We start from the raw sequence: 17,105 nt of genomic DNA, 5'->3' as shown, positions 1-17,105 counted from the left end.
GCTTTGCAGCAAGAGACCCGGGGCTTGTTCTCTTTGTTTCTTCCTCTCATGTGGTAAATTAAAACGGAAGATTCTTAACACAATTTCATAGCTTGAATTAGGAGTCAATATGGCCATGTGAAACACTTGTTAAGATGGCTTTGAGCATCCTCACACAATTAAAACACTGACCTGGAGCAGTCCTCTTGTTTTGAAGGGGCTGTCTCAGAAATGTGTCACATTTAATTTCATTTCATCACAGCATTGAGTGCAAAAAATAAAAGAAAAAAGACAATTTCATTTGCTTCCACTCAGTATGAAAATAAATAGAATGTATGAAAATTGAGGTTTTCTAATGAAGGTCTGCAACATCAGGAGAAACAAATACATCTGTGAAATGCGTGCTGGCCCTGAGTGGAAAAATCCAATTCTGTGAGATAATGTGTGTGCACAAATACCAATGTTTGTGCGCTTTATGTACACTCAGGCTCTCACCCTTCTGTGTGTTTTCTGCTGAATATTGCCCTTCACAAGCAGGTCTCTGCCAAGGAGCCCCATGCAGACCTGGGTGTGGAGGTGGTATTGGCATGGAGAAGAAGCTGTTTGAATGGGCACTGCCTGTGGTGTGGACAGGTCCCACGTTTGAAGCAAGCTGCTGTTTGATCACCTGCACCTGGGATGCTGGAAGGAGGAAAGGGACCCATCCTGCCCTCATTTGTGTAGCTGCAGGGGGTTATGCTGCTGCAGGGGACAGCCCAGGGCTCCTGAGGGTGCTCTGAGCACTTGGGTGATCCCATTCAGAGGGCTGGGCAGAACAATTCAGATTAAAATAAGAGCTGACTCCAAGCTTTGTCTGCATGGTCAGTTGTCCTTGATTTTGGACGTTCCTGGAGATGAGCAAACCCAGCAAGGTTTTTGGTAGAAGCAGAGACAGACTGAAAAATTTACTGCAGCAAAACTTCAGATCAACCTCTATAGCAAGCTGTGCCCCTTATTGAGTCAACTGGTCTTCATTATACTTATGAATACTTAAATTTGCAGTAAAATTCTTGATAATAGGAAGATGGCTGTTAGGGGACCATCCACTCATTTAATTATCCTACATGTGTGTCAGTAAGAATGAGAATACTTAAGAGTATTTAACAAAACTCACAGATACTCAGCAAGGTGTTTTTGTCTTGTTAAACACTTATTCCCTCCTTCCTCCCTGTGAGCTGCACAGGAATGCTCGGAGAGTTCAATATTCTTACAGTTCAGATGACAACTGAATCCCTCCTCTTGTTCCATCCAGGCTTAATTAGCATTTTCATGTGCATTTCCTTGTTCTTGCTGAAAAGCCTGAGATGAGAGTGAAGATGTTCAGTAATTAAGTAATTATGAAATACCCACCTCTTTCTTTGACTACCCCAGGGAAATTTGCCAACTCACTACCCTGTGCTGCTTTGTAAGGTCCCCATTCAAGTGCTCCCGCTGTGCCATGCCCAGTTGTAATCTCCTGGAGAAGAGAAGGTTCCAGGGGACCTTATGGAATCATGGAATCATAGAACAGCCTGGGTTGGAAGGGAGCCTAAAGATCATCCATTTCCAGCCCCTTGCCATGGGCAAGGACAGTTTCCACTAGAAATGTCCAAAGCCAGGTTGGATGGGGCTTGGAATGACCTGGGACAGCGGAAGCTGTCCCTGCCCATGGCAGGGGTGGGATGAGTTCATCTTTAAAGGTCCTTTCCAACCCAAACCATTCAATGTTTCTGTGGTATCACGGTCATATTTTCTGGAAAAATCCTTTGCCCAGGATTTCTCTCCTGGGAAGCTGAGAAGCCTCAGAGAAAAAGGAAAACAATATTATCTCATTTGCTTCTCCTGTGTTTTGCTGCTTTGGAATGTGGTTGGAGAATGTTTATCAACGTGTGAATTGTTTTGACTTAATGGCCAGTCATGGTCAGGCTGTGTCAGACTCTGAGGAGAGAGTCATGAGTTTTTAATTATTATCTTTTAGCCTTCTCTCTGCATCCTTGATCTATTTTTACTATAGTATAGCATTCTTTAATATAATGTAATATCCTATCATATCACAAAATAATAAATTAGCCTTCTGAGAACATGGAGTCAGATTCATCATTTCCTCCCTACAGCAGGGGACCTCAAAAAATGCCACACAGTGGAGTTTCGAAGCCCAGGCTGGTTCTTGGTACAGGGAGATTGGTGAGGAGATGTGTGGGAGTGTTTCCTGCCAGCTTGGCATGACACCTCAGGGGAATTGCCACCACACTGACAGGAGGAAAGGCAGCCAGGCTGGAGCCCAGGCAGGGATCAGATTTGTGCAGGGTGATCTGCTGCCCATCGGGGGCTGGATGGGTCTCCAGGGGATCCTCAGCACAGGAGATTTTGGATGGTGTTGCCCACATCTGAGAGGGGCAGCAGAAGCACATCAGTGATCCTTGTTGGCTTGGGCAGTTTGGGTTTTGCTGCCCTCCCCCTGTGACTGGCAGCCTGGGCACACTTATGGCATTTTCATACCTCCCTCCAAACAGTGAAATTATAGCTTTAGCTGAAAGACAGCCAAAGCATCTGAAAGGCTCATTGTTTCCCAAGTAATATTTTCAATACAAATTGAGCTGAATGGTTCTTGAAAACAATTGTATATTAAACTCCAGCAAATATCCGTGCTGCTCAGGCCCACACAGGCTAATATAAACGCCAGCATAGCTTGATAAAAGCACAATGAAAGGTTCTATTTTTGTTAGTGTCAGTGACCTTGCATGGCTGTTTAAGGACTGTTCAATCTCCTGTTCAGGATGTATAAAATTAATATACCTAAGGGGGAGGATGTTATTAGGAGTTAGCTCGGAAATGCTACAGGAAATGCTGCAGATAGATGGCTGAAATTACCCTGTAGACATTGTTCAAACAGATCTGTGCTTAAAATTAAACTTACAAGAAAATCCTTTTACTAGTTAGTTACCAACATAATAAGTATCTATTGATTGCATCTCCATTTGTTACATCTTAATAAAAGAAAGAGTTTTAAAACTACATAAAAGAACAAGGGGGGGGGGGGGGAGAGTGTTAGAAGTATTATTAACATATTAAAAGATAACCACAATGGATATAATAAAATACATTATTCACGAGGCATGATAGCAAAACTCGGTGAGAGTGTCTTTGCCCCTGCACGTTCTTAACATCACTGAAAAGAATTATTTCTCTTCATCTATTTTCTGCTGCCTCTGCTTTACCTCAAAAGCCATACATTATTCCCCCCATCTATTTCATTGAGCAAGATAATTATCTATGCATGGATGCTTTAGCATTAAAGACATCTCCCAGGAAGTACAACTTTCCCATTTATTTATTTAATTTTATTTTTTTTAACAACAGGGCAAAAAAAAAGGTGTATGGGAGAAGGAAATAAGGATCAGTGTTTAAAACATAGCTAATGACATGCTAATGTGCCCAAATGAATATTGAAAGAACTCAAACATTGCTTTGAAATTAATTATAGCACTCCCTTTGTCCTGTAGAAATGGGAGATTAAAACCTGTACGGAGATGTTTACTATGTTTAATTTTCAATTGTTTCTTTGATGTAACAGATAGAAAGGTTTGCACCTGCAAAGTAAAAAGGCTGTGAACAGATTGCAAACATTCTGCAAACACTTCATCAAGAATTTTAGTTGTCAGCCTCCCCAGGCACAAGGGAGCCTTGATGATATCTTTGTGTGCCTTTGACTCCTTTTGATTAATAAATGCAAACAAATTTCCCTCAGTAACCTCTGGTTGCAATCCATGCATGTCAATTAGGGACAACCTCTGGTGAAGGGAGGCACTGAAGTCTGCTCTCCCTCCTTCTCCTACACAATAAATAGTTGATCTTTAATGCTTTTTGACAATTAGAGAATGAAATCTCTTGTAGTTGTGCAATCCTGGCTACTCTTCATTATTTTGTTCTCAGCAGTGACAGATCTGTGTTTGCTGTAGTATTACAGTGTTTGGGTGGATGAGCTAATTTTTTTTCCTTCCTTTTCTTTTCCTAATGCTACTTCATCCCTGTATTGAAACTTGGAGTGCAAATATTGCTTTTTTTTTTTTTTTACTGAACAGCCTTGTGAGCCTCATCAATACATGGATTTCAGGAAGAGCTGTTCAGAACCTGCATAAAACCCAAATAAATTATCATCTGACTTGGTGGATCCACCTCAAAAATAGTACTAAAACTGTCTTAAAATGGTAGAGAAAGTCCTTGAGCAGGCAGCAGAGCCTGTGTGAGGGCTGTGGTCCTGTCCCTGCACCCCTTTTTCCTGGGCAGTTGTGTGATAACAGGCACAAAGGCAAATTCTGCTCCCCCCTGTACATGACAGGGGCTTATCAGATGAGGCAGATGGTTTCAGGAATGAATGAACTGAGCTGCTTTGTAGATGGGAGCAGAAGCACAGAGGCTGCATCACTTGGAGTTTTTTAATAAATATTAGGTCCTAGAAATATAGTTAGGTACTTGAAGGAATTCAGGAAATGTAAGGATAAAATAAGTGAAAAAACCTCTGCCAAAATAGACTTTGCAAGGAAAATCATAAGGGATATCAAGGCTTTCCAGGGGTAAGAAGACAGGATCACAGAATCACAGAGTAGTCTGAGCTGGAAGAGACTCAGGAGCCTCATAGACTCACAAGAAATTAAGATTATACAGAGAGGGTTGTGTAGAAATAATCAAGATATGACCCCAAAAATGAGTGTGTGCATCTTGGTTTTCAAGAAGAGTGTGAGACGGAGGCTGGATGGCTGCAGGAATCAAACTGTAAGAATTTTCCTGATCTCAAGTAGAAATGAGATTCATGGTGCTCGGTGGGCTCAGACTAGGAAGGGTTAATGTACCTGCCCTGCTGGAGACAGGACAAGGGGATGGACAATATTCTCAACAGCCAAAGCCTCATTTTCTGATCTCAACACTGTACAGAGCTTCAGATGATATTTGGAGGAAGAACAGTATGCAAAACTTCAATTATATAATTTGCACAAGAGGATATAAATGAAAAATAGAATAACACACTTCTTTTTCGTCCAATGCATTCACATGCCACGCTAGCCTGATCTCTTTCTGTGATAGGATAACTGATTTTCTTGACAAAGAAAATGCACTAGGTCTCATCTTTATGGACTTCAGTCAAGCATTTGATATAGCACCACATGGGAAATTACCAGGGAACGTGGAGGCAGTGGAGATTAGTAGAAAAGCAGAAAGGTTGATAAGGAATGAGCCACAGGTGGAAATGAAAACAGATTGCATTAACAGGAAAGCCATGGTGTTAGGAGGAGGTTACCTGGAGCACTCCCCAGAGACTGCTCCTGACACTATCTGCTGCCAGATTCCAGGGAATGGCCCTGGGGAGGAGGACCATGCTAACTCAGTTTGGAGATAGCACCAAATTAAAAACATCATCGGTACGAGAGCTGGCTCTGCTGCCCACGTGGAATTTGAGGCTGGAATAGCAGGAAAGGATAAGATGGAGCAGCTGCCCTTTGGGAGAAGCAGGGATGGTTTCTGGGATAAGCTGAGGCTCACAGGTTTGGGGTACCTTGGTGGAAGAACACCTGAGCCATGTTCAGCAATCCCAGAGGATTCTGAGCCATGATGTGGTGCCAGGAAGATATTTGGAAATATCTAGTGATATATAGGTATTTCTAATGAAATAATATCTAGTTCTGGTGATAAGTTCTGTGTGTGACCACCCTCCTGCATCTGCTGGCCTGCCAGGTATGGCTCTGAGCCTGCTCATGAGGATACAAAAACCTGGATCATCCAGGCTAGCAGAATAAATGCTGAGATGAGATCTGATCATTCACTGATAAACGCTGAGGGAATGCACACAAGTGAGGGAAAAGGAGCTCATGGTCAACATTGACACAAAACCAAATGGATGTAAATGAACTTTTATAAATTTTCTGATCTCAATTGGATTCCCAACCCTCAGAGTCCCAATGGGCCTTTCAGCAAGAAAAGCAGGGGGGGGGGAATATAAAAGTGTTTGTGAGATGTTGCTTTATCAGATTATTTGGTGTTAAGCAGAAGTTTAACAGCTTCATCCCATCCCAATGCTCCCATTTCTCTTTGAGCACTGGATTTTCACCCGTTCCTGTGCTACAAAACCCCGTCACTTGCTGGCAGTGCTGCAGGAAGGTGTAGGGGATGAATGGGAACCTTCCCCAGGGTCTCAGGGGTGTCAGTCTGAGGTGACTGATTACAGGGCTGGTCATTCAATCCTAAAACCAGAGAGGAGGCAGCAAGGCCACCTATATTAGGGTAGCATAGGGAACATGCCCCTTTCAGGCTTTTCCTCAACCCCCTAAAAAATACCTCCTGCACCCAGACCATTGCCAAGGCTGCAGTGCTGGAAGTGCAGCCATCCCTGCACATCCCAAGACAGGACAGGCCCTGGTTCCACACTAACACAGAGTGTAGTCTGCCTTCAAAACCCCCCAGTTTTCTCTTTTCTTTCTTTATTTTTAAGCCTCAGTTAGGAGTGGTGCCTGCAACATTTGCCAGACTTCACAGGGAAGCAGTAACACATGCTGAGAGCCTTGTATATCTCACAGATGTATAAAATATTTCCACCTCTAAAACCTCCAAATGTCTCCCTACCTTCCAGGTGACAATAGCTCTGTTCCACAGATCTCAGTAGGGATTAGGGATTTAAATAAGATTCACAGTTTACATCAAATCAATTTTAATTTACAAACTGGCTAAAAAAAAAAAGGTAGAATAATTTTCTAAAGGTGAAGCATCAACAGTTTTCCCGAGTTCCACAAATCTGTAATGATGAGTCACTGGGAATTCAAGCATTGAAAAGCAGTTGTTTGGTAGGCAGAAATGAAAATTTAGCTGGGAAAGGTTTTCCAGGGTATTGGAGGTGATGAGGTGGAAGACTGGTCATACACTAGAACCAGGCTGCTGGCACCAGTCGTGCAGGAACATCTCCTGACTCTTTAAGTCACCATCAATCACCCTATTGCTTCAAAATGATCCCAGTATCTCAGTATAGTTCTCTCTCTTTCCTTTTTCTGGGAAATCCTGAGATAAGAAACATCTACAGTGGGTGTGAAATGTTTATGTAAGCAGTGAGAAAGATTCAGAAAATAATTAAATGAAAAAATTTCCTTCACATTTTTCTAGTTGCCTCCTAACTGTTCTTGGTGTCCTCCATCTCCATCTCCATCTCCATCTCCATCTCCATCCCCTGTGTTATGGCTTATCCCAGGACAGCTCCCAAGAGGAAGATGCTAAAAGAGACTCTGGTCCATGTGTACAATAGTTATGGAGAAGGCACCTGGAGATGGTGCCCAGGAATGTTCCTGGGTGATGCACACTCAGGATAGAGTGGATTTTGTTTCATGCAGTTCATGTATACAGTCCTTTACATCCAACTCTTATTAATGCCCACTTTAGTAGTGTTGGGGCAGATGTATTTATTCCCTGTTATTTAATACCCAGCTAAAGGCTTCTGGGGCATTTAATGAGTTCTTAAAAAACAAATCCAGTGAGCCACACGTTCTCTTACACCCCCAGCCTTATTTCAAGTGTTTAATGGACTCCAGTCTATGCTCTGGTAGTTAAAAATCTTCCATTTCTATCACTGCAGCGTTTTTACTGCTTTTTTTTATTTGCTCAATCATTTCACAGTCCAGTTGCTCAGTTTTGGTCAGGTGGGCTATAAAATATTCCTGTAACAAGTTTAATCTCTGCAACATCTCTGGCCTCCATCTATAATGACTTTGTACCAATGGTAGTTTCTCCCAAATCACCACTTTCAAGAACTAACAAATCTTTTTTGCAGACAAACTCACATCCCAAAAATACACACCACCTTCCCAGCAGCTCCAAAACTGCATCAGTGCTTAATACACTTGGTTATTCTGCCCCCATTGGGAAGATTTAATTTTAAATTATCTGGATTTGAATAAAAGAAAACTTTTAGTGGCTGAGCACCAATTCACCTGACTACCTCCCCACGCTGTCAGGCTGCCCTTGGGACTGCTGTCCCATGATCCTATTTTGGGGTTTGGGTGTGTTTATCGTGCCCAGACCGACCCCAATGTCCATGAGTCAATCAAGGCCACTGAGCTCCAAACCAGATTCAGGCACTTTCTGGTGGTCCTTGTTTGCTCTGCAGGCTCTGAACCTTTTAATGGACACAGATCCCTGGGTGTTCACACAAGAATAAGAACTGGGATATTTAGTACAAGATATATTAGGGATTTGTGGTGAAGTTGTGATACTGTGATGGGAGGAGGATATCTGTGTGTCTTGGACACACCTGGCACTCACTCCTGCCCTGTGGCACCATTCACACACTCACAGGAAGGGAGGTTTCAGCCCCTTTCTCAGAGGGGCTGCAGTTCCGTGCCTGCTGAGGAGGGCGGTGGGAGGGTTCAGCTTCCAGGGCTGCAGAGATGTTGAGCAGGGGAGGTTCCTTGGCTCCGTGTCTGGCATTCCAATGTGGCATTCCCCTGAGCCAGACCTGCATCCCAGCCTGCAGTCCTGCTGGATGGGCTCATTGATTTACTCCCTGTTGTAACTCCATGGAGTGGTTACAATATCGAGGGGGGTTCTGCTGCAATCCTCTTCTGCCTGCCTGGCTCCCATTATCTCCCTCCCTGTCTATCACACCAGTCAAAATCACTTTCCAGTCTTTTCCCACAGGTAAACATCATCTCCAGCCCGTGATGCATTTTGTATCTCTCCAGAAAGTAATACCTATAGAAGTCAGCACTTCAGTGATTTATGTAATTAAAATATGATGGATCAAGTCGTTAAAATTCACTAGCGCTGGTACACGTGTTCACAAGTGCACAACTTGTCTCCAACTGTGCCTGCCCCATCATCCCACCATGACCTTGTCTTATTATTTAAGCTTTTACTCTGTATCAGAAAATTATGAATAGCAGAACAAACTGAAAGGTGGAATTAAAACCAAGAGCGCCTGGTATATTTTTCTGCTTGTGTTTACTTTGTCACTTCAGAATGACAGGCTTGAAATTCCTGCATGATCTTCAGCATGTTCTAAAAATGACAGCTACTATAATTCAAATTTACTGCTGTATTTTTTTTTACTAGTAATGAAGTTGTAAATGCAGCATTTCTTTCATTACCTATTCATTAAAGATATGACATGAAAACAGAGTTACCATGGAAATGGCTCTGTGAATTCTGAGTACATAATAAGAATTTCATTGTTTACACTACAGCATAGATAACTGATGGGTGTTGTTGTTGCTGGTAAAGTCTTATTTAGCCTCGGGAATGCTTGTAAGGGGAAAAAGGTTATGCAATTGGTCTTCCACTAAGTGCCTGCATACAAGCAAAGCTCTGTAAAATCATCAGTGCAAAAGAGTTTTATGATGAAAAGCACCGAATATGTTTCGAGCTTTAAATCTTTGAGCATCATTTGGAAGTGAATATTTAAACATTCAAAGTAGAGATAGCCTAGCTGGTGTGTTACTAATAGTCTCATTGCAGGGCTAATGTGCACACAGCTCGTATAAATAAATTAGCATAAGGAGAATTTAGGAGTTTTTATACTTCAGCTGAAAACAGTACGTTTTGGTACCAGGAAAGCATCAGATTTAATAAATAACAGTGTCAACAGCTATGCCAAAAGGTAAAGTTGTTAGAAGCCTTATTTTTGCACCAATTGCAGTTTCAAATAAAATCAGGAGCTGTGTTCTCTACCTGTATAACAGGGACTGCATTTTGTGCTACCTTGCACCTCTGAAATGGGCCTGCATTTGTAGACAGTGGAACCTCTGAAATGGGCCTGGTTTTGTGCACAATGGAACTTCTGAAATGGGCCTGGTTTTGTGCACAGTGGAACCTCTGAAATGGGCCTGGATTTGTGCACAGTGGACCTCTGAAATGGGCCTGGATTCGTGCACAGAGGAACCTCTGAAATGGGCCTGCATTTGTAGACAGTGGAACCTCTGAAACGGGCCTGGATTTGTGCACAGTGGACCTCTGAAATGGGCCTGGATTCGTGCACAGAGGAACCTCTGAAATGGGCCTGCATTTGTAGACAGTGGAACCTCTGAAACGGGCCTGGATTTGTGCACAGTGGACCTCTGAAATGGGCCTGGATTCGTGCACAGAGGAACCTCTGAAATGGGCCTGCATTTGTAGACAGTGGAACCTCTGAAACGGGCCTGGATTTGTGCACAGTGGAACCTCTGGAATGGGCCTGCTTTTGTGCACCCTGGAACCTCTGAAATGGGCCTGCTTTTGTGCACACTGGAACCTCTGAAATGGGCCTGCATTTATAGACAGTGGAACCTCTGAAATGGGCCTGGTTTTTTGCACAGTGGAACCTCTGAAATGGGCCTGCTTTTATAGACAGTGGAACTTCTGAAATGGGCCTGCATTTGTACACAGTGGAACCTCTGAAATGGGCCTGGATTTGTGCACAGTGGAACCAGGAAGGTTCTTAAATGCCCAAATGCCAGGGTGACCCTTTGGCCGCTGAAGTCACAGTGCCCCTCAGCAGCACTCCTTCAAATGGAAAGGTTTTAATCCGATTCTGCACAGCTCTACAAAACCCAGGGAAAAAGCTTGAGCTCAGCTAAGAATCAATGAGTCAGGATTGTCATTTGTGCCCAAAAGCCCTGAATGTCTGCTTCTCATTTGCAAACCAGTTCATTCCAGGGAATGAGCCATAAAGAGAAGCATTATGGATGCTGTGTTATAAAACAGAGTGATAATGAGATCGCTTTTGTGCCTTAAATAAACATTGAACTGTTCCTAGTCTCAAGCAATAAAATACATACATCTGCACAAAGATGAGGAATCTGAATGTGACCGGGCATGTCCCAAGCCCTCTGATGTCTGTGACAAGATTCCTGTGGGGATAAAGGCACAGAATTGGGGTGTTTGATGTACATCAGTGCCCTCCTGTTCCAGAGTCATTTGCACCAGGCAGAACTAATCACTGCAATTGACTGGCAGAATAACAGTAATGACATCCCTGAAGCAGCCTCTGCCTTCATCTTCCCAGGTCCTGTGCAGGAGGACTCTTTCCTCCCAAATATTCCAGCTGATGAGATTGTGGGAAGGGTCTGTCCCGGTGACCTGCCCATCAGTGACAGGTACAGCCCTGGACATCAGGTGTTCCCATTCCCAGCCCTGAGCCAGGAACTCCTGCTCTCATTTCAGTGAAATTTGGCAAGTTTGGGGAAAAAATTAGACATGGCAACAGTCAGACTTGACAGGTTAAAACAATAGCACTTGAAAGAGCATTGGCTGAGTCACCTCCATGCATGGAGCAGTTAGTGCTTTCTGCCATGAGCTGGTCTGCCACAGTGCAGTGAGAACCATATTAACCCTGTCCTTATGAATAATTTGATACTTCCAGGATTCTGAGGGACAGCCACAGACTGCAGTTATTATTCATAGTGTGAATAATAATTTTGTAGGAAAGGATTAGAGTGTTATTCCTCGACACAGCTGAAGCTGAAGAGATTTAGGCAGTGGAGGGAATGTGTTAGTGCCAGGATGTCGGAATTCAGGACATCCCTCTGGCTGTCCTGGATTGCCAAGACCCCTGCCAGGGGGCTCAGAGGCCCTGGCACAGAGCCCAGGACACCTGTGACTTTGATTATGACCCATGGAAAAAATTTCCAACCTTATATGAAGATCTGCAAGCCACGAAAGTCTAAGGAGAATAATAATTATTTTGTCACGGGGTGAAAAATAGACTTTTGGGGGCTTTTAGAATGGGGATTCAGGGGGCAAGATGGAGGGATCTGGGCATTTCCAGCCTTTCTCCTTCTTCTTCTTGGCCTCCATCTTCTGCTGTGATGGTGACACTTTTGGATTGGTTTAGAGTAGAAGCTCACTGTCTAACATAGGTGATAGGTATTGGGAAGTTATGGTAAATATTGTACATGTAGTTTTTAGTATAAAAACATAACACCACCCCAGGGAGGCAGAGTGCCTCTGTCTGTCCTGCTGAGCGGACCTCAGCTGGACAGGAGAAAGAATTTTATAAATAAGAAACAATGAACAACCTTGAGACTGAGAAATTAAGAGCTCTGACTCCTTCTTCGAGCACCGGGCTGGGAAAAGAGGCTTTCTAACACATCTCGGGGTCACTGTGAGCAGCTAAAGCCCCAAAACCACACATTCGCCAGTAACTTATAGTCTGCTTTGGGTGGGGACAGACAGTTAAAATCTGGTGTCTCACCTGCTCTGGGTCAGAAATATTTTCCCCCTTCAGGGACACTGCTGTCCCCATGCTCACCTGGTGAATCTCCTGCATCCCCCTTGCCTGTGTTCTGCTGGCACCTTGGGATGAGCTTTGGCTGGGTGAGGTCACAGCACAGCTGATGGGCAGCCAACAGCGTGTGGCACAAGGGGAGAAGGATTTCACATCTTGCTGTTGATCACCAAATGAAACACAACTCAGCTTGCTGGAGCTGCTCAGATGAATGATCTGGTGGTGTTTTAACTTTGCAGAGCATCTGTGCCATATGTGATCCCACCAGTGTTTGCTGGGGTGAATCACTGCTGTGACAGAGCAAAGAAAAAATGTTTAAATCATATTTTCTGTTTGAACCAGTAGGAAATGTTTTGTTTTGGGAAAAATTCATCAGGTACAAAGAGAATAATAAAAGGAAAAAGGAAATCTATTTGAATAACGAGTACACTGACCATCACATGAAATATAAAGGCCGACACAGTAGGTTACATTTTGGACCTAAATTATTTATTGGAATCTGTTTTGGTATAATTTTTTTCTTTTCTTTTACAGTCTCATAAACTATTTTTACTTTTTATATATGGTCAAATTTTTCTGATTAAATAGAAAAGAACAAAGATAAAAATGTTCTCCATCCGCCTCCTAAGTGGCCTGACGTGCCACAGCCCAAAATCCGCAGGAGCTATGTCTTGGTCTGAAGAGTTTCCCTGGTTCCTTGCACAGAGTTTTCCTCTGCAATGTACCAGAGGGAGAGGATGAGCAGGAATTTCAGCCCCCTAAAGCCCCTTAGAGGGTTTGGGAGTCCCAGGTGCTCCTGGTGTCCCATTGCTGAAGGGTGCAGGGGCATTTGTGCTACATCCTTTATTCCCCAGCCCTGGAAGTGCCCAAGGCCAGGCTGGATGGGGATTGGAGCAGACTGAGATAGTGGAAGGTGTCCCTGGCCATGGCAGGGGGTGGAACTAAATGAGATTTGAGGTTCCTTCTAACCCAAATAATGATGGAATTCTATGATTCTGTGATCCAGCGTCAGCTCAGCCCACATTTAGCTGCTGCATGGGATCCACATTAGTGTCTGGGGGCCCTGCATGCTCTTCATCACAGAGAACTTACTGCAGGATGTATAGATGAGGCTGGGGGCATATAAATAACACAGATATTGCACATTTTAATGCATTTTCCAGCTTTTGGTTCTCTGGGCTTATTTCCTCCAGAGCAGGGGCAATTTGCACATAATATCTTTGCTGCTGGACTGTGAACATTTATGCTAGGTGAAGTTAAGCAGCTGGTAGAGAGCACTCAGAAATGGAGCTTTGTAAGAAGTGCTGACACACTTTTAATTGGAGTGCTGGATTGTGTGGGAGCACTGTGCCATAAGCCTGGGTAGGTAGTTAGTGTATCTTATTTTGCAGCTTGCCATGTCCAAGCTATAGGGCATGACTGGCTTCATTTCTAATGCAAATTATAGCTGATTTCCAACTGTTGAATTGCAGGTACTGGGAGCCTTTCTTGCTCTTAAAACTATGTATTAGTAATTTGATGGAACTGGTTATCTGAGGAGTAGGCAGATCCTTGCAGGCAGGGGATAAACACAATTGTTGGCTTTCTGGGTGGTTTGTTTCTTTCAAACATTTATTAAAAGTGCTAGAAACCATGCTGGCTAGAAGTGTAGTTTGCAATTTTCTGAGTGCTGGATGTCTCTCTCAGAAAAATTCATTATAATAACAGAGTCACTGGGTTGACTCTATTTGTGTAAAACAACAGACTCTCTGGAGATACTAGAGGGGTAACAAAACAAATGTACAGTGTCCTGATAGAAATACAAGTATTGATCTGATGAATATTGCAGCCTAAAGACTACATGTTATTAGGGTGTAATGAAATCTTGTTGTTTGGCTTCAGAGCTGTAGCTCTGCTGCTGGTCACTACAGCACTGAATTATTCAGAAATCACATCTTTGTTAATACTCAGAGGCTTTAGAAGATGCCATCAGCCTCCTTGTTTCTTTTTGTCCTTCTCTCCCATCCAAATGTTCTTTCTTGTCTCTAAATATTTTATAGATGCTTGAAATAAAGCCTTTCCCTCTTGGTTTTGCCCTGTTGGACAGGAGCTGAGGTCGTGGTTTATCAATACAGTAAATCTGGCACCAAGACTCTAGGTATTGGATCCAAACTGCCACAGGCAAGTGATGCAAAGTGCTGATTCAGTACAAACTGCCTCTCAGAGCTCAGATTTATCTGAGAATTTTTGATAGATTCTCACATAGGGCTTTCTGCTGAGTCAGGTGGTGTCTGCACTCCCACTGCTGCAGTAAAGTTGGCACAAAAACAGCATGAACTTCATCTCTTCTGCTCTGGCTCCTTCCAAGGAACAGGACCATGTGCCCACTCCTGTCACAGATCAAATGTTTGTGCTGGCAAGGCCAGGGCTTGGCCAGCAGGTTGGGGTCACCAGCAGCAGAGCCTCTGCCTGAAGTGAAACCTCTCCTCCCACACGGGAAGAGTGTTTGAGGTGTCAAATCCAATGTCAGACACAACTTATCCACGGAGCAGCCATTCTGCTAGGGATGCAGGTGGTGTCAGCTGAGCTGTTTGGGTGATCAGCCCTTCCCTCAGTCCCTGAGTGCCCTCAGTCATCTCCCCAGAGTGCAGCTGAGGGTTTGCTGCTGGCACAGCACTGCTCCTGTTGCTCCAGTGTGCAGTGCTCCATCCCTTTTCCCCCAGCTGGGCTGCAGTGCAATTCCTGGCACTCAGAGCACTTCCCAGCTCCACGCTGACTTGGGAAATTCTCACATTTCCCACTCACAGAGGAGTGCACCTCCCCAGTAGTCCAAGCATGGACTTCCCTCCCTTGCTCCTGGCCATGAAGTTGGGCTCATACACAGCTCTGTCCGCAGCTGTGCCCAATTCCACGTGTCAGGCAAGACCACCTGAAAGTTTCAGAGGGAAACAGCCCACCCAGTGCTGCACATGATGTCTCCCTACCCTTCCAGCCCTGCTTTATTACCACAAGTGTCCTTCAGTGCTCTTTCACTAGAAATCAATCTCTCCAGCCCTGATTGCTCTGTCACATTCCCTCTGTAGGCAGGCTGGCTGAACACTTTTATCCTGCTGCCCGCAGGCAGAGTGGTCCCACAAAGAGCCCTCCACACTGAGCTCAAGGTCACAGGTCCTGATAGCCTCCTTGGGATGGCTGCATACTCTGCCACAAATTCACTTCCAACCTGATCTTCCCGTGGAATTAAATCCCACTCAGCTTTAGCACTGGTGACAGATGCTGTCCAGAGCAGACCTTTGCTTATAAAGGTTTCTCTGGAGCTCTGGTTCTTCCCTACAGGGAGTAATTTCTGGCATCAGGGAAACTTCTGCTTCTCAAAAACAAATACACAAGCTCTGTGCTGAAGTGTTCCCAGTTCAATGTGAGCACACATTTCTATTCCTGAGTGGTGTTTTTGATCCCTCTCACCACTGCAGGCAGTGATGCATCCACTGCAGCTCAGCTGCTGAGCCACAGCTGGCCTCAGGTCAGCTGCAAATACCCAAATCTTGGTGGCTAATTACATCAAACCTCGTGGGCTTCATTTAGGAGCAGTACACAGGCTGCTGTTCCCTGAGCAGTGGAGTGGAGGAGAGGTCCTCCCTGTCCCAAAGCCACCTACTTGTGCAGAGGATGGGGGATATACGTCTCTCTTGGTCCCTGAGAGGATTTGCAACAACTTTGGGCCAAACTTGCAGCAAAAGACAAAAAAAATAAAGCATCATGAATAATCTGTGCCATGCTGGAGATATCAGAGTGGCACCTGTGTCTTTAAGTCAGGGATTTGTTTGTCTGCCCACCTAAGATGCAGGCACTAATTCAGCCTTTGGTGCCTGACTTGCCAAGACAGTATTTTGGAGCTGGTGGTCCTGGCAGCCAGTCTGGACTCCCTCCTCCATCCCAGGCTGCCTTGAACTGTTGGTTAAGGGTGTTCACATACACATCCTATAGGGCAGTCACAACATATTTGTGAACTAATGCTGTGCTCCTTCCATTCATTGCATTTTATTCACTCTGAGTCGATTCATCCACTTCCAGAGAATCCATCTTTCTTTGGGGAAATGCTGATTTTTAAAAATAGGAGGCATTTAAACATAGTGTACATCCTGGAGTGGATAAAAAGGTCAGGCTGGTCACTGAATTGCACAAGAATGAAGTAATGGATGGAAGTTGGACTTTTTACACTGTCCCTTAGAGCACCTGTGTAGCATCACAGGGAGCAGATCTGCTCCAGCAGACCTCACTCCAAGATCCAACAAGTTCTGGGCTTGCATGTCCAAGGAGATCAGTGCACATCAGGATATTCCTCCATGATTCTCCCCCTCTGCTAATTTGGTGTGATTTGTCCCTTTGTCTTGGCTGCCTGTGTTCTGTCCCACTCTGGTTATCTCCAAATACACTTCACAACAGGTTGTCAATCTGTTTTATCACACATCTTTGTTATTGCTTTTGGTTTTGTGTGTAACTGTCAGATAAAGGAAAATAGCTTGCATTTATCTCTGGAGGACTTTAGGATATTATTGTTTTATTATACATATAGCATTATCTTCTTGTTGTTTGGGGTCATTTTATGATACAGTTCACTTCACCTTTCTGTTCCTCACCTTCTGAGCTTTTGTGTGTGACTTTTCAACAGCAATGCAGAGAGAGGCTTCGGGAGCAGATCCACTTGTGCTGTGCATTGTTCACCTTGAGCCAGTCTCCTCCCGTTTGTGCCATGGTAATTTTCACAGGAACCACTTTCCAAACAGCATTATGCAAATGAACGTGGCACTGCAGCATCCCAGCACCACTCACACAAAGTTAAGTAGTTGCTTTAATGGAAATGTTGCAGCAAGAAGGTGTGAGGGAGAGACAA

The sequence above is a fragment of the Geospiza fortis genome, unplaced genomic scaffold (assembly GCF_000277835.1).
Source record: "Geospiza fortis unplaced genomic scaffold, GeoFor_1.0 scaffold452, whole genome shotgun sequence".
Classification (NCBI taxonomy): Eukaryota; Metazoa; Chordata; class Aves; order Passeriformes; family Thraupidae; genus Geospiza; species Geospiza fortis.
The sequence above is the reverse complement of the archived record's forward strand: the minus strand, read 5'-3'. Positions refer to the sequence as shown.